Source organism: Polyodon spathula, chromosome 9 (assembly GCF_017654505.1).
Source record: "Polyodon spathula isolate WHYD16114869_AA chromosome 9, ASM1765450v1, whole genome shotgun sequence".
NCBI classification, from domain to species: Eukaryota; Metazoa; Chordata; class Actinopteri; order Acipenseriformes; family Polyodontidae; genus Polyodon; species Polyodon spathula.
The window spans coordinates 8,184,567-8,209,770 of NC_054542.1; positions in this window are offsets into that span (position 1 = coordinate 8,184,567).

The window sequence follows — 25,204 nt, forward strand, 5'->3', positions numbered from 1 at the left end:
GGAAATGATCGAACACAGAATTGAAATACAATCTCTTTTAAGAGCATTCAAGCTGCTGGTACTGGCTAATAGCTTATCTGCGGATTCCAGAGCAGAGAGAACACAGTGCTAGAATAATTTACACAACTCTTCCAAAAAACTTTCATACTGTTTTTGTGTTCTTTCTAAAAGTTGTCATTGTTTCTTGGTCATTTAATTGGGTAAACCTTTATTAATTAAACACTTCTGTGTCTTAATAGTCATATTGCAATGTATACCACAAACATGATGTGCTATACAATCTGAATCCTAGTTAAATGATATCCCTACTTACCACAGCAGTGCTGTATCTTGTGGTATATAACCCATCCCATGTGTATAATATGCACCTTGTATATAGCATGCAACCTGTATATAACAAGCAGAAATTATCCCAGTGTTTAAAAAAAGGGTGTGCATTGAATTAGTTCAAATGATCTTGTGTACAGTCCTCCTCATTCCTCCCCAACAGGTGCATTCAGAGTACAGAGGATGAAATACTTGCTAAGAATACAGACGTGTTTGATTGCACAAACGAAAACACAGCAGCGGTCTATGAAAAACAAAAATGAGACATGCAAGCAAAATGACTATATGTCTTCATGAGAGGAAAAAATAGAAACTAAACTATGTACAACACAGTGCAATAACAACAACAGTCCAGCTTTCTGAACCTTGAAAACAATGGTCCCCATTGCCTGCTCTCATCACTTTCATAATAAGCACTCATGTGTTTTAAAATGTAGTCTTCGAGGAGATAAACATTCCAGTAGGTTTTTAAAAGTGCTTGTAGGCATGCTTGTGTGTTAAATTGCGGGGTTTCATTGCAGCATCTGTTTATTTTTTTGTTCAATTTTCTTCATTGTTTTAAATGTTTTTTTTGGGGGGTGCTATTTCATGTGTTTATCCAGAATGTATTTCAGTATCATCTTCCAATGATCTTGTTTTTTTATGCTTTCTTCAACACAAAGGTGTCTCGACAAAGTCCATTAGTACAACGAACACTTCTCAGGTTATTTATTTGCAAATGCTAATTCCGCAGTCCACCATTTGTAATGCCTCTTGTTTTCACTTTTCTTAACTGAGAAGATGCAAACCATTTGCATATATATTGTCTCGTTGGTTTTTTTTTTATGCTCAACTGATTCTAACAAATAAATACCAAGCTTTTAAATAGATCATGTTTTGCATGGTTTGTTCAGAACTTTTAGTTTTTTGCATTAAAAAGACATGATTCAAAGTTTATAGAACTTTTACACTGGCAGCAGAGATGGTACTGTTGTCCAGATTTAATATGATCCATATCCACACAAGCAGTGCATTCCTCAAACTGTCCGGGTAATAAACTTACCCACAGTCAACTCATTACATCATAGGAGCTGATCTTAATGAAACTGCTTGAAACAAACATACACCTGGTATTGCTGCTGCTGCTGCAGATACACTCAATTATATCCTCTGCACTCTGAAAACAGCATCATTATCTCAAGCTGTCTCGGATTATTTAAATACACATTCATCGTTTTTTCTGGAGAATAAATAAAATGCATTATCATGTACGGGCACAGGCTGCTGAAAAGTATTTTCTAAAGCCAATTTCAGAAAGAAATAATAATACACAAAGCAGTGACCCTTTTATTGTGCTAATTCAGCTTTTATGAATATATAAAGAGAGAGAGAGAGAGAGAGAGAGAGAGAGAGAGAGAGAGAGAGAGAGAGAGAGAGAGAGAGAGAGAGAGAGAGAGAGAGAGAGAGAGAGAAATAACAGGTTTACTGCACTGTAATTTTTCTAAAGCTGAAGAAGGGTTTTGTCTGAAATGTCCTGAAATAAATAACTTAAATCTTTTGTGTACAGCCAATATATATATTTGTACACTGCAGTTGCACCTCTTTTCAAACACACACACACACATATATCAGCTAATCTATTTCTGGATGTATACTCGCTACATTGATTCAAAGGCATTGCATTCTTTTTAAATGAACTCCTAAAGCTACAGAACATTTACAGCATTGCGCTCAGCTTTCCATTGCCATGCATATTAGTAGATGCAAGCTGAAATGAATTTACCCAAACGTAATGTTATAGGATGCTCCGCTAGAGCCTGTTATTTATTTATAAGTAAAGTATTTTCTCAAGAAAGAAATCGGTTCCTATCATCACAGAAATGCCTCATAGAGCAGCAAAGGCACCAAAGCATATATACAGTGCAGAGCAGCCCAGAGTAACACTAGCCAGAGGGTCAGCAGAGCAGCCCAGAGTAACACTAGCCAGCGGGTCAGCAGAGCAGCCCAGAGTAACACTAGCCAGAGGGTCAGCAGAGCAGCCCAGAGTAACACTAGCCAGCGGGTCAGCAGAGCAGCCCAGAGTAACACTAGCCAGAGGGTCAGCAGAGCAGCCCAGAGTAACACTAGCCAGCGGGTCAGCAGAGCAGCCCAGAGTAACACTAACCAGCGGGTCAGCAGAGCAGCCCAGAGTAACACTAACCAGCGGGTCAGCAGAGCAGCCCAGAGTAACACTAACCAGCGGGTCAGCAGAGCAGCCCAGAGTAACACTAACCAGCGGGTCAGCAGAGCAGCCCAGAGTAACACTAACCAGCGGGTCAGCAGAGCAGCCCAGAGTAACACTAACCAGCGGGTCAGCAGAGCAGCCCAGAGTAACACTAACCAGCGGGTCAGCAGAGCAGCCCAGAGTAACACTAACCAGCGGGTCAGCAGAGCAGCCCAGAGTAACACTAACCAGCGGGTCAGCAGAGCAGCCCAGAGTAACACTAACCAGCGGGTCAGCAGAGCAGCCCAGAGTAACACTAACCAGCGGGTCAGCAGAGCAGCCCAGAGTAACACTAACCAGCGGGTCAGCAGAGCAGCCCAGAGTAACACTAACCAGCGGGTCAGCAGAGCAGCCCAGAGTAACACTAACCAGCGGGTCAGCAGAGCAGCCCAGAGTAACACTAACCAGCGGGTCAGCAGAGCAGCCCAGAGTAACACTAACCAGCGGGTCAGCAGAGCAGCCCAGAGTAACACTAACCAGCGGGTCAGCAGAGCAGCCCAGAGTAACACTAACCAGCGGGTCAGCAGAGCAGCCCAGAGTAACACTAACCAGCGGGTCAGCAGAGCAGCCCAGAGTAACACTAACCAGCGTGTCTGTCAGCAGAGCAGCCCAGAGTAACACTAACCAGCGGGTCAGCAGAGCAGCCCAGAGTAACACTAACCAGCGGGTCAGCAGAGCAGCCCAGAGTAACACTAACCAGCGGGTCAGCAGAGCAGCCCAGAGTAACACTAACCAGCGGGTCAGCAGAGCAGCCCAGAGTAACACTAACCAGCGGGTCAGCAGAGCAGCCCAGAGTAACACTAACCAGCGGGTCAGCAGAGCAGCCCAGAGTAACACTAACCAGCGGGTCAGCAGAGCAGCCCAGAGTAACACTAACCAGCGGGTCAGCAGAGCAGCCCAGAGTAACACTAACCAGCGGGTCAGCAGAGCAGCCCAGAGTAACACTAACCAGCGGGTCAGCAGAGCAGCCCAGAGTAACACTAACCAGCGGGTCAGCAGAGCAGCCCAGAGTAACACTAACCAGCGGGTCAGCAGAGCAGCCCAGAGTAACACTAACCAGCGGGTCAGCAGAGCAGCCCAGAGTAACACTAACCAGCGGGTCAGCAGAGCAGCCCAGAGTAACACTAACCAGCGGGTCAGCAGAGCAGCCCAGAGTAACACTAACCAGCGGGTCAGCAGAGCAGCCCAGAGTAACACTAACCAGCGGGTCAGCAGAGCAGCCCAGAGTAACACTAACCAGCGGGTCAGCAGAGCAGCCCAGAGTAACACTAACCAGCGGGTCAGCAGAGCAGCCCAGAGTAACACTAACCAGCGGGTCAGCAGAGCAGCCCAGAGTAACACTAACCAGCGGGTCAGCAGAGCAGCCCAGAGTAACACTAACCAGCGGGTCAGCAGTGCAGCCCAGAGTAACACTAACCAGCGGGTCAGCAGAGCAGCCCAGAGTAACACTAACCAGCGGGTCAGCAGAGCAGCCCAGAGTAACACTAACCAGCGGGTCAGCAGTGCAGCCCAGAGTAACACTAACCAGCAGGTCAGCAGAGCAGCCCAGAGTAACACTAACCAGCGGGTCAGCAGAGCAGCCCAGATCAGCAGAATGACATACTGCTCTCTCTGAAACTGTTTGAAGTTTTGGTGCTTCAACACAGCTGCATTTGCTTGGTAGACAGCTTTATACATTAACAATGATGCAATGATGCATATCAGCTTAAAGGGTATACATAACGCAAGCCCTTTCCTAGTGCAGTGCTACTGACAGGGTGCCTGTGTGCATGCAGGGTCTCCAGTGTGTTTCTGTTCTGGTTTGATATGTTTCTCTTGCACATGTGTTACAGATAACAATCTAGAAGTTCAAGACAAGATACTGAGCAGCTGGGAACTCTTCCTTCTTTGGTCAGCACTGCTCCATTTGCTAATCTGGGGATTTCCAAGGGCCATTGCATGAGTCACTAGCCTGAATTACTTTAGCAGCCTGTCTCAGTTGTGTTAAAAAAGAGAGGAGCTGACACCAATTCACAGGTTCCTAGATGTGCGTACAGAATAAAAACTATACCAGTGAAAAGAAAACTCAGCACCGCTCAAAATATTATTATACAAATATTAAAATATAACTATTGAATATATATCAGATAATAAGGGCTGGACAATTGCATCAGAGTCTAATAGAATCCTAAGTATATATTTATTCATTCATTCATGTATTTATTCTTGTTTGTAATAAATACCTTATAGTTGCAGTCTCCTTTTTATATCACAGAAATATAATACATTTGCTATTCATACACTAATGAATTATTGGTATTTTGTCATAGCAAATCTATTCTTGCTGTAATGGACATTGAAGGCAAAGTAAACAAATTGAAACAAAAAGTGTTTGTCAGTAGATTGCAGGCCTGAGAAAGTGTACAGATTTTCACACTGTCAGTGTTATAAACGACTTGCTTTAAAACCAAAATACTCCTCTTATAATTGATGCAGTGTATTTATTTAGAAACAGGTGATTTGTGACTTCATCAATAATTGTAAGTGGTTGTTAAGTGCACTCATGTTATATTGTTGTATAATTTCTCATGTGAATGGCCACGTGTGACAGGGTCTTGCTCATGTCACGTGTGTGGGTAGCCGCTGTTCAAGCATGCAGAGAGACGCCCGTCGCCTGTGCTCCCACTAGAATCTGGGGTAATAGCCATGTTCAATGTTATGCTTGCTGCTTCTATATTTGAATGCGTTTCTATATAAAGTGATTCAGATGCACTTTCACTGTGCTTTCTTCCTTCTTCTACACCTTCGGCACCTATTCTGACATCATTAAAAGGTACAGGCACCCCACTCCTGGTACCATCATCTTACAGGTCCCATGACATCTGTTAATTGTGTCAAATAATACATTAAAGATATGTCTAAAAACTCAGGTGTGACACATGTATGTATGCAGGGGGATAATACATGCAATAAGCTAGCTTTTACTTCATCTTTGGCAGGCTAGCCAGTGTATATATGGTGAAGTTTTAGAATATGTCCAGAGGGGGCAGTAAAGAGCCATTGAGGTCATAATCTTCACATCATTCCTCAGCAATGGGGTTTTAAAGGTGCTGTGTCCCAAACCATTACCAAAATATCTTTTACATGCTGTGTATATATTACAATGCATGCTCACAAATATCTTTTACATGCTGTGTGTATATTACAATGCATGCTCACAAATATCTTTTACATGCTGTGTGTATATTACGATGCATGCTCACAAATATCTTTTACATGCTGTGTGTATATTACGATGCATGCTCACAAATATCTTTTACATGCTGTGTGTATATTACAATGCATGCTCACAAATATCTTTTACATGCTGTGTGTATATTACGATGCATGCTCACAAATATCTTTTACATGCTGTGTGTATATTGCAATGCATGCTCACAAATATCTTTTACATGGTGTATGTGTATTACAATGCATGCTCACAGATATCTTTTACATGCTGTGTGTATATTACGATGCATGCTCACATCCACCTCAGGACAGGTGAGAGAAGCTGCCCACGAATAGCTTTGCCACTTGTGATCTTTTAAGTGAGTTCGATTGAGGTGAAGATCAGCTTCTATCTAAAACTGAGGGCACATGAAGACACTTTGTAGCTTGGAACCTGGTTTCAGGAGATTAGGTTTCTGGCCCCTGCATGGCACGCCAGGGGGGACTGGGGCTTGATACAGCAAAGCTGCCTCAAACTAGGTCTCCCGGTCCCCTGGAACCAGCTGTCTTTGTGTTCCCTCAGCTTTACAGAACCCTAAACTATATGTTTAGGTCGCATCTTAATGTGGCGTCATTTCTATCGGATACAAACTACTGGTAACAAGCCATCTAATACAAACTGATATAAAACAAATAAATAAAAAAAACTAATGGCTGTATCACGGAATGGCTCACTTTATATTGGATATGTGTGAGTGTGTGAGTGTGTGAGTGTGTCCCAGTGTGTGCGTACATGCGAGTTATGAATATGTTTGCATTATAATTAATAGACCTGCAGCAAATAAGTGTTGATGAGTTTACACAGTGTAACAAATGTAAGAAAATATATGCACTGTTTTAATTAAATGGGAAAATACATAATAACAAGGGCTATTATTTGAGTGCGAAAATGCACTGAGGCGTAATTTTAATGGTAATGTACCATGTCAACAACAATAAATAATAATAATAATAATAATAATAATAATAATAATAATAAATCCATTACTTTTTTTTCATTCCTAAATTGAATGAAGGTGTGAATATACCTAAAAATAAGATGGAACTTGTTTTAAAACTGAAACAACAGACTAGGTGGTCCCTTGAAAGAAAGGAACACTACTTTCAGTCCCCTGCAATGTATACAGTGCAGTATACGGTATAGTCCCCTGCAATGTATACAGTGCAGTATACGGTATAGTCCCCTGCAATGTATACAGTGCAGTATACGGTATAGTCCCCTGCAATGTATACAGTGCAGTATACGGTATAGTCCCCTGCAATGTATACAGTGCAGTATACGGTATAGTCCCCTGCAATGTATACAGTGCAGTATACGGTATAGTCCCCTGCAATGTATACAGTGCAGTATACGGTATAGTCCCCTGCAATGTATACAGTGCAGTATACGGTATAGTCCCCTGCAATGTATACAGTGCAGTATACGGTATAGTCCCCTGCAATGTATACAGTGCAGTATACGGTATAGTCCCCTGCAATGTATACAGTGCAGTATACGGTATAGTCCCCTGCAATGTATACAGTGCAGTATACGGTATAGTCCCCTGCAATGTATACAGTGCAGTATACGGTATAGTCCCCTGCAATGTATACAGTGCAGTATACGGTATAGTCCCCTGCAATGTATACAGTGCAGTATACGGTATAGTCCCCTGCAATGTATACAGTGCAGTATACAGGTATACGGTATAGTCCCCTGCAATGTATACAGTGCAGTATACGGTATAGTCCCCTGCAATGTATACAGTGCAGTATACGGTATAGTCCCCTGCAATGTATACAGTGCAGTATACGGTATAGTCCCCTGCAATGTATACAGTGCAGTATACGGTATAGTCCCCTGCAATGTATACAGTGCAGTATACGGTATAGTCCCCTGCAATGTATACAGTGCAGTATACGGTATAGTCCCCTGCAATGTATACAGTGCAGTATACGGTATAGTCCCCTGCAATGTATACAGTGCAGTATACGGTATAGTCCCCTGCAATGTATACAGTGCAGTATACGGTATAGTCCCCTGCAATGTATACAGTGCAGTATACGGTATAGTCCCCTGCAATGTATACAGTACAGTATATGGTATAGTCTGTACCGCACACAGTGCACGGACAGGGGATGGACAATGCATTAGAAACCCCTGACATGCAGTATGGCAATCCTGCAGGGACACCAAGGCGTTCCAGGACAGCATGTGAAATTGGCTGCTGTCTCCTGCCAACCTCTATACCTTTACCTTGCCCATTTAAAACTGTGTGCCTACAGTATATACCGTCCAACAAGAACTGGGAGATTGCCTGGGGGTAGGGTAGTGTAAAAGGTTTTGATTTAGTTACAGGGCATATATCTTGATATACACTGGAGTCACTAAGGCAGGGGTGTCCAATCCCGGTCCTGGAGGTCCATTCCACTCCAGGTTTAACAGCTATTTCAGGGCACAGGCCCAGCTCTGTGGCAGTTTATGAAAAGGCGACGTGACGTCACAACAAATTTTTATAAACACAGGTGATTGAAACAGTAATAATGCTTTGAATGTGTATTTTAACTATCAACTAATCTGCTTTAGAAACGCTATGTTTAATCGCATTGTTACTTGATAAATTACAGTGATTTAATAATCATGGTAATTAGAAAAGAAAATGACATTTTGACAGAAATGTATTTATAAAAGAATAAGTCACTCACCCAAATATTTTCCAAATAGGTTTTTCCTTGTGTCTGATCCAGTGCCAGTTCAGGCAGATCGATGTCATCCTAAATGTCATCCATTCGGGAGCTGGGACCAGCCGTTGTAAGCTGCTGAAACTGTATTCTGCTTAGGCCGAAGATGCTGGTGAATGATTTTTCATGGCCTTAATTAAAATTGGTTTAATTAAACAATTTAGAACAGGGTTGGAACAAAGACCAGGGGTGGAAGCTTTGGCCACTGTCTGCACTAAGGGGTTAATACCAACGATGTCACAGCTGGATTCTATTAGAGCATTTTACAGCACTGGGGAATAAGTCATAATGTGGTAAGGTAGAGGAAAATTAAGTCATAATGTGGTAGGGTAGAGGGTTAATTAAAACAACCACTTAGAATGTACTTTTCTAAAGAGAAAAACATGAGAAATGTTCTGATGGAACAAGGAATTACCACGTTTAACAGAGGAGTCATCACATAATAATAATTTTTAAAAAATTAAATATGTTTTTAAAAAGTATGTATTTAAACTGTATTTTATTGTATTTTTTATTTAGGAAATGTGTGTAAATGCGACCAGGATTAAATTATGTGGTGTATTATATTGTATTATGGTGTATTTTGCCCATTGTGTTTTACAATCCAACTTTAGCGAAATAAAATACCCTTTAAGGTGTTATTGGCCACCTTTGATTAAAAAATAATAAAGAAATGCAATGAAATGTTATTATTATTATTATTATTATTATTATTATTATTATTATTATTATTATTATTATTATTATCGTAGTACACTACGATAATAATAATAATAATAATAATAATAATAATAATAATAATAATAATAATAATAATAATAATAATAGAAATTAAAAACTTTTACTGAAATGGCACCAGGGTTGTTTTTCTTAGCAGAGTGAAATGAACGGCGATCCCGTGATTCGCCCGTATCAGTATAAATTCGACAGCGTGTCTCTCTCTCCAGGCAGAGTGCTGATCTGAGCTCTGAGAGCAGGGTGGGTGCGCCGATACTTTATTCCAGCCTCAATAATTAAAGACGATACAACAAACCAAAGTGAGGAGAAGCCGCTCGTTTCGAACAGCCACGTTGAGATTAGTTTGCAGCATCAGTACGATTTATTACCACGGAGATTGGTAATTGATTACTAAGAAATCCTGCAACCTACATTTTTTAGAACATTTTCTCAGGAAGTAATGCTCTAGAGATGCGTCCCAAAGAAGTGTGAACTGAAGAAGATGCTAATTGTAGTTCTCGGCAATCTGTGCAACTCTTTAACACACCTTAAAACCGACGAAAGCGGATGAGAACACAAGCAGCCCGCAAACACACATACACAGCGCTGTGCAAATACACAAGCCGAGGAACTGAGTAAATGAGGCACTGTCTAATGTTCAGAACCCTCGCCTGGTTCACGTAACAAATCATTTCACAAGCAAACCTGGATTTACAGGTAAGGGCTGTTTTGTTCTTTCAATGTATAGGTGTTTTATGTTTGGATGGAATTTTTAGATGGTAGTATTTTATATGGGTACTTATGCACTGTAGTCGTGACTGTACTGTAGTACTTTACAGAGGTGTATGGATTAGCATTCAGAGATGACAGAGCAGACAAGTTAAAGTGTGTCATACCGTGGCAGCATTGAAAGGGAGACTTTGTGTGTGTGTGTGTGTGTGTGTGTGTGTGTGTGTGTGTGTGTGTGTGTGTGTGTGTGTATATATATATATAATTAAAAAGATCTGTCAAAAATGTAAACTATTGATAAAAAATATGTCCTCCACAACTTTTCTTTGTGCCCATGTTAGTGCTGTGGAAGGGAGTGCAGTATTGTATAACCCTTTTCTTTGTGCCCATGTTAGTGCTGTGGAAGGGGGTGCAGTATTGTATAACCCTTTTCTTTGTGCCCATGTTAGTGCTGTGGAAGGGAGTGCTGTATTGTATAACCCTTTTCTTTGTGCCCATGTTAGTGCTGTGGAAGGGGGTGCAGTATTGTATAACCCTTTTCTTTGTGCCCATGTTAGTGCTGTGGAAGGGGGTGCAGTATTGTATAACCCTTTTCTTTGTGCCCATGTTAGTGCTGTGGAAGGGAGTGCAGTATTGTATAACCCTTTTCTTTGTGCCCATGTTAGTGCTGTGGAAGGGAGTGCAGTATTGTATAACCCTTTTCTTTGTGCCCATGTTAGTGCTGTGGAAGGGAGTGCAGTATTGTATAACCCTTTTCTTTGTGCCCATGGTAGTGCTGTGGAAGGGAGTGCAGTATTGTATAACCCTTTTCTTTGTGCCCATGGTAGTGCTGTGGAAGGGAGTGCAGTATTGTATAACCCTTTTCTTTGTGCCCATGTTAGTGCTGTGGAAGGGAGTGCAGTATCGTATAACTCTTTTCTTTGTGCCCATGTTAGTGCTGTGGAAGGGAGTGCAGTATCGTATAACCCTTTTCTTTGTGTCCATGTTAGTGCTGTGGAAGGGAGTGCAGTATTGTATAACCCTTTTCTTTGTGCCCATGTTAGTGCTGTGGAAGGGAGTGCTGTATTGTATAACCCTTTTCTTTGTGCCCATGTTAGTGCTGTGGAAGGGAGTGCAGTATTGTATAACTCTTTTGCTCATCAGCATTCCATTTAAAGATGCAGTGCTGATGACAGACAAAACCGCTGGTCCTCAAAGGGTTAACTGATTAAGTATTTTAAAGCAACCAATGGTGTTGCTTTGAAGCTTCACATAATCTTTGCAGCTCGTCACAGGTATGGCATCAACAAAAGAGCTGCGAGTTGGTATTGACTGGCTGGGTTTTTCTTCCATTACTATATTTTATTAAATATATATTTTGCATATGAATAAACTGATCTACTCATGACAGCGGAATCGAAGGCACCATACAGTACTACACAGTATAGGCATTCGTTACCACTGTGACTTGGTTCTGCTTTCATGCCTAATAATAAGTACCAGTATGGGCTCTTGCCACCATCAGGGTAGCCTTCTCTTTCCACTATGCCCTGGGTGCAATTAAAAGTAATTAACACAAGACAGCTGTAATATACCGTGTTGCAGCGTGGCTCAGTCTCTAGGGCAGTGGAAGTGGGGACCCCTAGGGTTCCACAGGATGGTCCGCAGCACAAACAGAGATATACGCCCCAAAAGCTCCTGACACCTGGCAATGCTCCCCAGGGCAGGAGACCAATTCATTTACATGAACACTGCTGTCAGGACTGTTTCTAATGTAATATGTACTACTGTGCCTTGGCAGCATTGTCACAGTTTCTAGTGCTTATTTTAAATGACCTTGCTAACAGGCTCTGTCACTACAACAGAAACACAGGTGAGTGTAAGAAGCACAGGATCTATCAGTGCAGAATGTCTGTGGATTCCTTAAGTGGGGGTCCTCAATCAGACTGCCTGATTATAGTGTGGTTAGCTACACAATGGTAGATGAGACAAGCCCTGCAGCGGATTCAGAGTTTAGTAAAGATTCACTGTTCAATAAGATCTCTGGAAGCGCCAGGTTAATGTATGCTGTACTGAACACAGAGCTGAAAAAGGATGGTTCTCTTCCGTATTCATAGCTCATCACAGCTAGAATGAGATTCCATACAGGACACAAGGAATACACTGCATCACGTCACTGTCAAACACAGGGGCCAGCGCCATGTCACTGAACCGTTCAGATGTCTTTCCGCTGCTTGTGGTTGTTGTATCAATGCAGTACTGATCCTGTGCTGTATCATGAAGCCTTGTAAATGAGATGGCATTATATCCAAGGAATACATCTGCTAAGCAGAAATGCAAATGAATCTAAATCGCGCGCGCTGGAAAGGGAGTGGGAAGAGCGACATCGAAGTGCTAATAAGCTTTGTAAGGACGTTGTTGAACTAATGTAGGGAGTGCCGCTGTGACACCTTCAAAGCATTAGAAATGCATAGACACCGTCACTGGCCTCGCTGACGTGTTTCTTCAAAGGGCCACCAGGGGGAGTGCAGAAGACGTCTCTGCTTGTGTTGCAGTAAGTTAATTTAATTGTTTTCAGGGGCTACCAGTTTGAAAGATGTCTTTTAATAGGAAAAGGTGACAAGCAGCAACGAGTGGGTGGATAATGAATTGATACAGAGTAAACAACGAACTGTGGATCATAACTCACAATGTCATTTTATATTTTCAAGCAGTTCTGAGGACCAGGTTCAACTGAACCAGGCTAAAATGAAACAAAAAAAAAGTATTTTAGGACCTTTGGTTTTGTGATGGCCTCCTGTGGGCTTTTGAAAAGGCAGTTCTGTGGAGAAGCACAAAGGCTATGGGTACAGTTTTGTTTTTCTGTGGTAATCTAAACAGTGCATCTGTTAATTACGTCTGTGGTGAATTTGCTGTCAGGGCTACAGCATGGAGATGGATTGGTTTGCCACCGCACCGCTTTGAAATCAGTCTCTGAGAGACAAGTTCATCAACAGAAGCCGCAAATCCATCTATTCTCATGCAGCCACACAACTAATTCGTTGGAGGAAGCAGTGCATGAAGGAGCATTTACAAACGAGTTTGGATGCAGGAGATTGGGAACGGGCAACGGAGCAGTGCTGGAAAATTCACCCCTCAGGCGCTCAGTCACCCTGCTGGATTCAGGGCACATTTTGAAAGCAGCTGGTTTGATAGCATCACTCCTAAGCGTGTCTCTCTTGTTTTCAATCTCTAATTAATTGCCTTGGCTTGCACCAGTTGCAGCATGAACAGCCCAGACTTTCTATGGGGTGTTTGACAGTTTTCTACAGGTGATTTTATTGTAAATAAACAAAAAATAAATAAACACAGCAACATTTATTAAAGAAAAGTTGCCTACACACAGACTTCTAAACAGTGAATAAACACTGTGCAGAAGAGCCTGTAGATTCTTGGTTTCAGCTCTTGTTTTGTGTTGTTTTTCTATTTGATATGTTGCTTGCTCTGGTTATTATCTTTAACTCAATGTAAAGGCAAGCTTGTACAAAGTTACTGATAAGAACCAATTTCGTATTTGGGTTTGATATATGGAAGTTGTCAGGATCTTGTCATCTTCTGTAGCAGTTTATCTTATTAGCAGGGTGTGTGTGTCAAATGCATGAACTAGGAGTCTGTTTATCATAGAAAATCAGAAGTGATCAAGAGAGAGAAGGTAAAAAAAGAAAGAATCGTTGAAGAATGATGTCACCACAGGTTAGGTATGAAGAGGCTTGTTTAGAGCTCTACTGTTAGAGCAGGAGGAAGAAGAGAAGACTGTCACACTCTGTTGGCTCCCACATTGGTAATTATGCCTTTTTCATGTTGCATGCTGTTCTGTAATTCTAATAGAGTTATTATTATTAAACTGAATAATTGTAGCAGAGCCTACAGATTACACTGGCAGCCGTTGCCATCTCTCTCCGCAGCTCCTCCCCTGAACTGAATGGTAAACTCATCCAAGTGCTTTTTATACTTACGGACAGGTTCAATTGGCAATCCATTAACTGATTTAGCCTGCCTATGTTCCACACCAGGATTTAAGAAACTTAAAAACATAGCATACAACTGCAGCATCAATGTGCAGGATCTGCACTCAGTCAAAGGGTGTCGTTGTGTCATTCTGAAAAGTTGTGTATAGTCATCTGAAAGTAAATGTATTGTAATGACCTTTTCCGCTCAGAAAGTGATCCCAAGCTGTGACAATATCCAGCTCCACCCAAGTCCATGGCTTGATTTTAACAGTGACAGCTGTGCAGCTATCCTCTGTGGTGGTGTATTGACCAGCTCCTTACACAGGGCTGACATCCATGAGCAACTGGGAGTGCTAATGACATTGTAACTGGAACCAGCATAACAGCAGTGAATACAGACAATGAGCAACTGGGAGTGCTAATGACACTGTAACTGGAACCAGCATAAGCAGTGAATTCAGATGATGATCAACTGGGAGTGCTAATGACATTGTAACTGGAACCAGCATAACAGCAGTGAATACAGACGATGAGCAACTGGGAGTGCTAATGACATTGTAACTGGAACCAGCATAACAGCAGTGAATACAGACGATGAGCAACTGGGAGTGCTAATGACACTGTAACTGGAACCAGCATAAGCAGTGAATACAGACGATGAGCAACTGGGAGTGCTAATGACATTGTAACTGGAACCAGCATAAGCAGTGAATTCAGACGATGAGCAACTGGGAGTGCTAATGACATTGTAACTGGAACCAGCATAATAGCAGTGAATACAGACGATGAGCAACTGGGAGTGCTAATGACACTGTAACTGGAACCAGCATAATAGCAGTGAATACAGACGATGAGCAACTGGGAGTGCTAATGACATTGTAACTGGAACCAGCATAACAGCAGTGAACACAGACGATATTGATACCTTGCAGTCAGTGTGTTAACATGGAGGTGGGCCTGTGACTAGTGCTTCAGAATGTAACACAACTCACAGCACTGACCGAGCAATTAGCAAGCAATGGCGTCTGCTATACGCTTTGTAATGCTGTGGCTGCGTATCGAGGAATGCAGCAGAAACAATGGATTATTTATTCATGTTTAAAATAAGAAAAACATCCATTTCAATTCCAGGGGATTGTTTATATGGTGCTGGGCTGAAATCTGTTATGATTCTGAGGCTGTTTTTCTTTTTTTCTATTTTTTTTTTATTTGTGTAACTAGAAAATTCATCATACAGTACTCAGGTGTGCAGGAGCGCCTTCACAATCCTGAAGGAATTAGGGTTTGTTTGTATCTGTATGATTTCCTAAATGTTTGTAACTAATCAGAAAAGCCATCATGACAAGCCCCACATCACTTTCATACATGCGTCTGTGCAGACGCCTGTGAGCCTACTGCATGTCACTGGAGTACAGTATGTCTAAGTGTATAGGTATGGAAGCTATCTATGGCATCAGAAACAACAGATTCGTCAATACCTCAGACACACCGCTTTCTTTTCTAACTGCAGTGAAAACACTCAATCAGCCTCCAGCAGTTACAGCTCTTCTCGTCGGTAATAGGAAGCACGTCGAGGTCCTGAAATGGAAATCGGGTAATGGAGTTTTATCAGGGCACCCCTCAATTGATGTTGCACCAGAATCTTATCAGTAGTTCATTCGCTAATCCCAGACCAGTGCATTGCATTGCAGGAGACAGCACTCACTGCAACACAGTGCTCTTCAATCACAACAATGGGCAGGGATGGATTTACTTTATTTTTCCCCTTTAACATGTAGAGCTGTAATTTTGAATAATTTAGCAAAGGCAACAGTGATTCCCTGCAGCCGTGAGATAAATAAATTGCATTTTGAAAGCTGAGTGAATGTATTAGATTGTGCGCAGAAGTGTATTGAAATGATCTGACTCAAGCTTACTTGGTTTTTCTGTGTGTATGCTGTGGAGTTCTTCAATGAGTGGGATCACACTGTTTTGTGAAAGGTGTGTGGCAGGTGGGTTGGTGCAAATAACTTTTTAAACAGGCTGACTATTATAGTGTGGAATGCCATGGTAAAAGCATGGTAAAACATAGCAAAACTGGTGTAAGCACAGTAAATCATCACATGCAAGCAGTATAGCATGGTTACAAAATACAGTAATCATGGTTTCAGTAGGTGCTTAGTAAATGTAACTTTCTCTTCAAAGGAAATCCCATAGCATGGTAGTGATCCTCAGTCTTCACTCAACTGTAGTGCTGGGATAATCTCAATCTGAATATTCTTTTAAATTTTAAACGAATATTCAAGCATTCTTGTATTTCAAATTAGCAGGAAAACAAAAGTGTAATTGGTACATTATGAAAGTGACGGCGCTCTTCCTAATGTGTTATTGATTGTAGAGCTCCTCCCTGCGAGGTTTCTTTTTGACAGGCTGCTGTATCACTGCCATTGTAAGCCTGGGTATAAACAGTTATGCCACCATACACATCAAGAAGCATTTGTCCCAACATTCGGTTATCTGTCCCAGAATGCCTTCATAAAATGTTTTTTTTTTGCATGTTGGAAAAACAAGCACATCTAGCAGACATGTGCAGGGCGCACAGGAAGAGCTGTAAACACGTGGTGACCTCGTGATTAGTTAGTACCGAGCCAGCGAGACATTGACAGCATGCAGCTGTTGAGTGTCTGGTAGACGTCTCTGAGCTGCTGAGACACAGAAGCTCCGTTTCAACTCAGAGGAGACAGCCAGCTACACAACGACCAGGGTAGGAGAAACACACACACATGCTGTCGGGTTCGATAGTTATCAGTGTTGTAGAGGTATTGAAGCCTTGCTGGGTTACTGCATTAACCTTCACTTTTTAAACTTACTGACTTAGAAACTGTAGCATTTAGCATCAGTGTGTTGTCTGAGTTAGTGTGTTAAATATGCATTCAGTATGCATAGCCTGCTGTCCATTAGGGTTTTCCTTCATAAAACATGACTTTGAACTTGCAGCAGCAAAATCACAAAATTCTCTTTTTTGGCAGCAGAATGTCGGATTTTTCATATAATTTATGTGAAGGAGTTCAGAGAATATTCCTTTATTTAGCCTTTTTATGCTGAGTGAACTTCAGAGAAACTTTTGACTGGTGTAAGTGTTCATGCTTAGTAATTCCTTGTTTGGCTGTTTCTTTGGAAGTTAGAGAGTTTGTCGGTAAGGCGTTTCATTTTCTTTTGGCTTGGAGTATAGCACTCATGTTACAGACTATATTTAGCAGTGGATGTGTGGTGGAATTTGAGACACACAGAAAGACACGTGGAAAGACACATGAACTAACTTTGGATTGTTCGTGGTCAGGCTTAAAATATCCTGTGTCTGTGTGTGTGTGTGTGTGTGTGTGTGTGTGTGTGTGTGTGTGTGTGTGTGTGTGTGTGTATGCGTGTGTCTGTGTGTATGTGTGTCTGTGTGTGTGTCTGTGTGTGCGTGTGTCTGATTGGTGTGTGTGTTTCGGCAAAATTAACATCACAGTCCTACTATAGGGGTGTTTAGTTTATGCATCATTTTTGTGAAAGTTGATACACTTACCCAAGCCTCAGTAATACTGTAAAAGCTTTTCTTGCAAAAAATGATTATCTCTTACTTAAAAGTGTGTCTTTATATCTGGGAGGAAAAAGAAAACAACTTTCCTAATGCTTTGAAAACATTGAGAAAGACTTCTCGCTTTTTTTTTTTTTTTTTTTAGACTTCTTTAGTACATTCTCTGTATGTAATTACCCAGTCAGTTTGAAAAGAACAATTACATTACTTTAAACTGAGTGGATGGAAGATCTGGCAAATATACCCCCAGGATCTGGGGTGATTTGTTTACAGCGGGTAAATAAAAACATAATTCCTTTCGATTTGTGTAGGTGCTTTGTGTCATGCTGTGCTCTGTGCAGAGCTAGTATTTAATATAGTTTTGGCACACATTTGAAGTGTAGTCCTGTATAATTATTTTAAGAGTACTGTTCTACAATCACATAACATGTGTCAGAAGTAGCATATCCTATTAGTTACACTGCTTGGTTCTGAAAAAATGCAAATATTTTATATGCTGTCAAAACACTGAAAAAGAAACTGTTGATCCAAGTAAAAGAATGCAACAGGGCTTAATATTGTTTTTGAGAAAGAACATTGAACATAAACAAACAAAGCTGTTTCTCCCTTTTGACAATTTCTCACAGAACTCCCCTCCTAGGAATAACTGCACAGAAAAAGAAAACAGTGAAACAGCTTAATAGCAGGGAAGGCCCTTAGTGCTATCATAGTACAGAATCGGGTGTTGATTCGCAAGGTGTCAAAACAAACCTTTAAACTAAAACTTATTTAGCTGGTTATTTATTTGCAGGTTGTTTTTTAGCAGGGTCTGTGCTGCATGCTAAGCGGGGAACCCTGTTTTAGCAATGTCAAGCTTTAGAACAGTATTTCTGAAGGCTAGTTTAACCCTTTCAGTGCATGAGAATTGGGCACAATCCACTTCATCAAGTTGTGCACAAACGGTACACTTCAGGTTATAGCAGTTAGGAAGGTGAAAGGGGTTCAATTCTGTTTTACGCTTGGAAGCTTAATGCAAACGGACCAGCTGATAAAATGTAAAGCTATGCAATGCCATCCTCCATAGAGCCATGCTAAAAGGTTAGCAGACTTTCAATGGCCCCTGGTGAGGTGTTGGCAGGTTTAATACCCTTTTTACAGTGATTGAATCCTGTAAACACACAAAAACAAGCTGCTTGTTTGATTTGAAGCGCCGTGTCAAACACACAAGGTCACAATGCTTCGGATGAAGAGCTATCCTAAAGGCTGGCATGGAGTTTACAGAGCAGGCTGCAAAAACACACACTCACAGAGACAGTTAGAAATTAACCTTTTGGACTTTCACAGCGACAAAGTTTGCAGTTATTATAGCAGAATAATCTCAATTTCTGCAAATGTGGCGCACGATTGATACCTGCCCTAGTCCAGTCAAACTCTCCGGCGACATTGTAGAAAGTAAATTCGTTTTTTTTATTAATTTCATGTTTAGGCAGGAAAAGCTTCTCTCCCCTGACGCTACTGTAACAGGCACAGCCAAAAGCAGATACAAGTCAGTAATACTAAGGTTAGGATACAGGTCCAGCAAATTTCCCTTGTAGATGTAGTGGAGCATCGCAAGAGACGAGGACGGCGCACTGCGCATTTATTTCAATTTGTTTCCAGGTTCATTTAAACATGCAGCCCTGCCCCCTCAAGTTTGATGAAATTCGCTGATTTTGTAAATGTCTCACCGTTCTTATCTTAAACCATGGGTGGTGTGATTACATGGCTCATACGGACATGAGCTTGCACACGGCTTTAAACCCCAACACACTGTGCTCTTTCTGTTCAATGCTTGTGGCGTACAGATTAAAAGAAGGGTACAATGGCTAATAAGCCATTCATTCTGGTGGTGGTACACTTCATGCCATCGAGCATTCCTTCATTGACTCGTCTGAGCTCATCGGATGTCCTCTGTCCTCTTTCCCTGAAACTTCTGAACTAATCAAAGTGGAACCCTTAGAAAAGTTTCCCAAGGCAATGGCATAGCACAGTGTAATAAAGCATAGTGAAGGCATGGTAAAGCATAGGCAAGCACTGTAAAGAATAGCAAGGTACGGTAAAGCACATTAATAAACTTAGCAAAGTTAGCAGTCTGCTTGAAAGGAAACGGGCACCTCTTTGCGAAGGGCATCTTTCATTTGATAAGTAAAATGACAATTTTGCAGCAGGTAATTGCTGTTTACAGCAGTTTGCAAACAGCATGTGAGGAGGTAAGACAGGAATGCTAGAAGGATGAAGAGTAATGCAGTTATCTCACTCCTGCAGTTCAGAGTTTGTGTAATGTTTTGACAGACAAGCCCTCATGAATAACGGTAATTGTGGTACTTCTAGCTCTGGTTGATTTAAATGAGAAATCTGGACTGGGGTTTTTTTGTTTGTTACATTTTTCCATATTTCATCCATGTACAGCATGTTTTTTTTCTTTATTATTATTATTATTATTATTATTATTATTATTATTATTATTATTATTATTTTTGGCATACCGTATGCGTAGGAAGTGGACCAGCCTTCTTGGATGTAATAGAAGCTCCTTGTGGGTTGGCAGTTTTCCTGTTCTCTTGGAAAATGTTTGGTTAACGCTCATATTTTTATACAGCTTTATACACTCTAAGCTTTTCCGGGCTAGTCTGTCTCTAGAAGCACATTCTACTTGCTTAAATTCTTCAGAGTGATTGCAACATGATACCCACCATATAAATAAAGTCCCTGATGGCATTGGCAGGCACAGTGAGAGAGCTGTGTTGTAATACAACTGGTATGTGCCCTATACCTGTAGGTTATGGACATACTCCTCATAGTTGTAGGTGTGAGTAACAGAGCATGCTGTTTAAAAGGTGTAGAAAAGAGAACTCTATTCAAAACTGCAGATAGCTCTAGTAAGAGTGGGAAACTAACTCCACTCAAAACCGCTGAACAATCTAGTGTTGGTGTAATAAGGTTCCGCTGCGCATGGTCAGGAGGCGAGACCTGACGATGGGTGAATACGACCTGACGATGGGTGAACACGACCTGACGATGGGTGAACACGACCTGACGATGGGTGAACACGACCTGACGATGGGTGAACACGACCTGACGATGGGTGAATACGACCTGACGATGGGTGAACACGACCTGACGATGGGTGAACACGACCTGACGATGGGTGAACACGACCTGACGATGGGTGAACACGACCTGACGATGGGTGAATACGACCTGACGATGGGTGAACACGACCTGACGATGGGTGAATACGACCTGACGATGGGTGAATACGACCTGACGATGGGTGAACACGACCTGACGATGGGTGACGACCTGACGATGGGTGAACACGACCTGACGATGGGTGAACACGACCTGACGATGTGAACACGACCTGACGATACGACCTGACGATGGGTGAACACGACCTGACGATGGGTGAACACGACCTGACGATGGGTGAACACGACCTGACGATGGGTGAACACGACCTGACGATGGGTGAACACGACCTGACGATGGGTGAACACGACCTGACGATGGGTGAACACGACCTGACGATGGGTGAACACGACCTGACGATGGGTGAACGCGACCTGACGATGGGTGAACACGACCTGACGATGAAAAGTACACACGACCCAAATCTGATAAGAATATCTGAACCCTAACCCAAACCCAAATCTGCAATAAGAATATCTCTAACCCTAACCCAAACCCAAATCTGCAATAAGAATATCTCTAACCCTAACCCAAACCCAAATCTGCAATAAGAATATCTCTAACCCTAACCCTAACCCAAATCTGCAATAAGAATATCTCCAACCCTAACCCTAACCCAAATCTGCAATAAGAATATCTCCTAACCCTAACCCTAACCCAAATCTGCAATAAGAATATCTCCAACCCTAACCCTAACCCAAATCTGCAATAAGAATATCTCTAACCCTAACCCTAACCCTAACCCTAACCCAAATCTGCAATAAGAATATCTCTAACCCTAACCCTAACCCAAATCTGCAATAAGAATATCTCTAACCCTAACCCTAACCCAAATCTGCAATAAGAATATCTCCAACCCTAACCCTAACCCAAATCTGCAATAAGAATATCTCTAACCCTAACCCAAACCCAAATCTGCAATAAGAATATCTCTAACCCTAACCCTAACCCAAATCTGCAATAAGAATATCTCTAACCCTAACCCTAACCCAAATCTGCAATAAGAATATCTCCAACCCTAACCCTAACCCAAATCTGCAATAAGAATATCTCTAACCCTAACCCCAAATCTGCAATAAGAATATCTCTAACCCTAACCCTAACCCAAATCTGCAATAAGAATATCTCTAACCCTAACCCTAACCCAAATCTGCAATAAGAATATCTCTAACCCTAACCCTAACCCAAATCTGCAATAAGAATATCTCTAACCCTAACCCTAACCCAAATCTGCAATAAGAATATCTCTAACCCTAACCCTAACCCAAATCTGCAATAAGAATATCTCTAACCCTAACCCTAACCCAAATCTGCAATAAGAATATCTCTAACCCTAACCCTAACCCAAATCTGCAATAAGAATATCTCTAACCCTAACCCTAACCCAAATCTGCAATAAGAATATCTCTAACCCTAACCCTAACCCAAATCTGCAATAAGAATATCTCCAACCCTAACCCTAACCCAAATCTGCAATAAGAATATCTCCAACCCTAACCCTAACCCAAATCTGCAATAAGAATATCGCTAACCCTAACCTTAACCCAAATCTGCAATAAGAATATCTCTAACCCTAACCCAAATCTGCAATAAGAATATCTCTAACCCTAACCCAAATCTGCAATAAGAATATTTCCAACCCTAACCTTAACCCAAATCTGCAATAAGAATATCTCTAACCCTAACCCTAACCCAAATCTGCAATAAGAGGAATATTACTAACCCTGACCCAAATCTGCAATAGGTTCTTACTTATATAAAGATGCATTGGAACAGAACTCAGGTTAAAGTTACTTAAAACAGAAAATATATTAAAGAATAAGAAGAATATCTCCGTCTTTCATCCATGTGATTGAAATCTATATTAAATCATAAATGATACAGATAAAGATAAGTTAAGACTGTACTTCAAATGCAGCACAGAGAGAAGAACAGGGGGGCATATGTGGAAGCTGAGTAACCTAGGAAGCACTTTTTTTACACGTTCCTGGACTTTTCTTATGCTCGCCTGCTCTATTTATTTGCTCTGGACAATCTCATTCACTCTTGTGGCAAGATGGCAGCAGTGATAGACTTTTCAAATGAAAACCCGGCCAACAAGACATCACATACATTAACATATTTTTCCAGTTTCTGTCTCTACAAAAAAGAAATGTCCGAGCCGTGTTTTCAGGTTCGTTTCTCACATTGGTAAATAACACTTAGTCGTCGCTCTCCCCAGTTTTGCTCACTATCCAATGTATGGCCCTTGGCTATGAGCGGACCTCTCACATTTGTCTCTGACACAGTGGAGTAATGCTTGCTGTCCAGAGGCTGATGGAATGTAACCTTTCATATGGGATGCAAACTACAGGCTTGAACCAAAAGCTAGAATGCCTGGTGCTATCCACATGGTCGGGTGCACAATGCTTACTGTAGGCACTGTAGTTTTCTATCTATTCACCTGTATAGTACTTCCTTAAAACAGTGCTCCTAACACAACCTCCACCAGCAAATCAAAGAGCCCTGGATTGCACAGAAAACCCATTGAAATCTGGAAAGAAGAAATATGGATTGGGGATATAGATTGTAATGCACAGCTTTGCCGCTCCATTTGTGCTCCCATTGATTTCAATCAGGTCACTTCGGGAGGTGAATTACATTGACTCTGCTTGTAATCCTTCACTCCTCTTTAGACACATGCTCCTAAAATTAGATATTTTATTATCATGGAGCGTAAAACCTGGCCACTGCCCCAGTAGATTTTACATGCACTTAATAAGGACTGTATTTCAGGTTGTTAGAGCCTCATTGATTTTATGGCTCACTAGAGCAGTTTTCTCAGAATGAGAAATGCTTTTCGCTCTTGTTTAATCCTCTGTCCTGCTGTTTCCCTTATGGAAACATCGTGCCATTGTTAGCTTTGTCTCTGGAAGGTATGGTGGCAAAGCATGATTTGGGTTTTAGGGACTAGGCTATACAGACACATTGTAACAGCCATGGTGAGAGTGGGTCGTATGTAGAATACACATTACCGACAGTAACATGTTCTCAGTAACGCACACAGTAGTTGCGTGTCTACAAACATTTCATCACATGGCCTGAAGGGATGAATGGCATGCAGCCAGAGATTCTAGTCTCCAGAAATGAAAGTTCCAGCCTCAGCTCATCTTGTTTTGAAAGAGCAATGCGCCGGTTTGTTTTTGGCTCTGTCTTCAGGGAAAGAGAAGTTTGTGTTCCACCTTATTGGCGTTAAGATTAGTTAGATGGAAACAGGAAATTACATTAAAAGTCATAGGATTAGGTAAAGGAAACATTGACATGGAAGATATCCAACGAGCATCCTGTACTTTTGTTACAATGATTTAGATTAAAGGGAAAGTACTCCTGAGTCTTTGCACAGAAGAGCTGTGGATGAGTTCAGCTTGTGTGCAGACACTCCTGAGTCTGTGTTAATCGAAAGCGTTAGAAAGGGTATACAGTGGTAACACTGCAGTGTGTATTACATGCTGACTACCAGTGGTAAGGTGATTCACGCATCTTCCACCAGTCTGACCGTTAATTAAGCAAAGCGATGGTTCTGGCAGGAAACTCGCTTTAACCTCACATAAACATCAAGCGACTAGCCAGTATCTTATTAGTCCTTCGATAAACAATACATCCAATGATCAGCAAGGAAGGGATTTCTATCTTACCTCAATCCATTACCTCCCCGCTGCCAGAGGTCACCTCCTCCTCCCCAGCCTCCACCTGCTTTCTGGCTTCGTCTAACTGAGGAGGGCAGCTGTCCTGCCCCCCAGTAGTGTGGTCTAGTCTGCTTTAATACATAATCCATCACAACAGTTCCCTAAGTGAATATAAACTCTCTTGCTTTAGCCTGGAGGAGCAGTTTCTAAGTTAACTGTAAAGATATATCTGGACAGCTGAAGTCATATTCAGACAGAATGTACAGTGCAGTTGGTGGTAATTGATTACAGTGGGACTCTTCAAGAAGCCACTGCTGTTCATGATAAGGATGTGCCATGGCATTCGTGCACAAGTTTTATTCAAGTGTCCATTGATGCGCCTTTTGATTTCTAAGCAGTTTTTACATGCTCTTGTTTTTTAGTTTTTACATGCTGTTGTTTTTTATGTCTAGTCTTAACATGCACACAGATACAGGCTGATACCAGTATCAGATGTCTTATCATGCCCACCAGCCTCTCGACTTCCTAAGCTAAGCCATGCTGTCAATGAAAAGGGTATATCCGGGCAGAGCCTGAGCATGAAGTGGCGACGCCGCAAGCGAGCGTCTTACCCACAATGCAAAAGAGCCGGGCTCGTCTGCAGACGTGGCTTTAGAGCGTGGAGTTTCATCTCCTCTCACTGGCTGAGGGACTGGACAGAGTCTGTAAAGGAAGTGCATCACACGACACGGATCGTTACAATGGCAAGGCACTTTCTGCATGGAATGACATTCTAGTTGATTCTACTACAGCCTCTCAAGTGGGTGACGTCATCTCC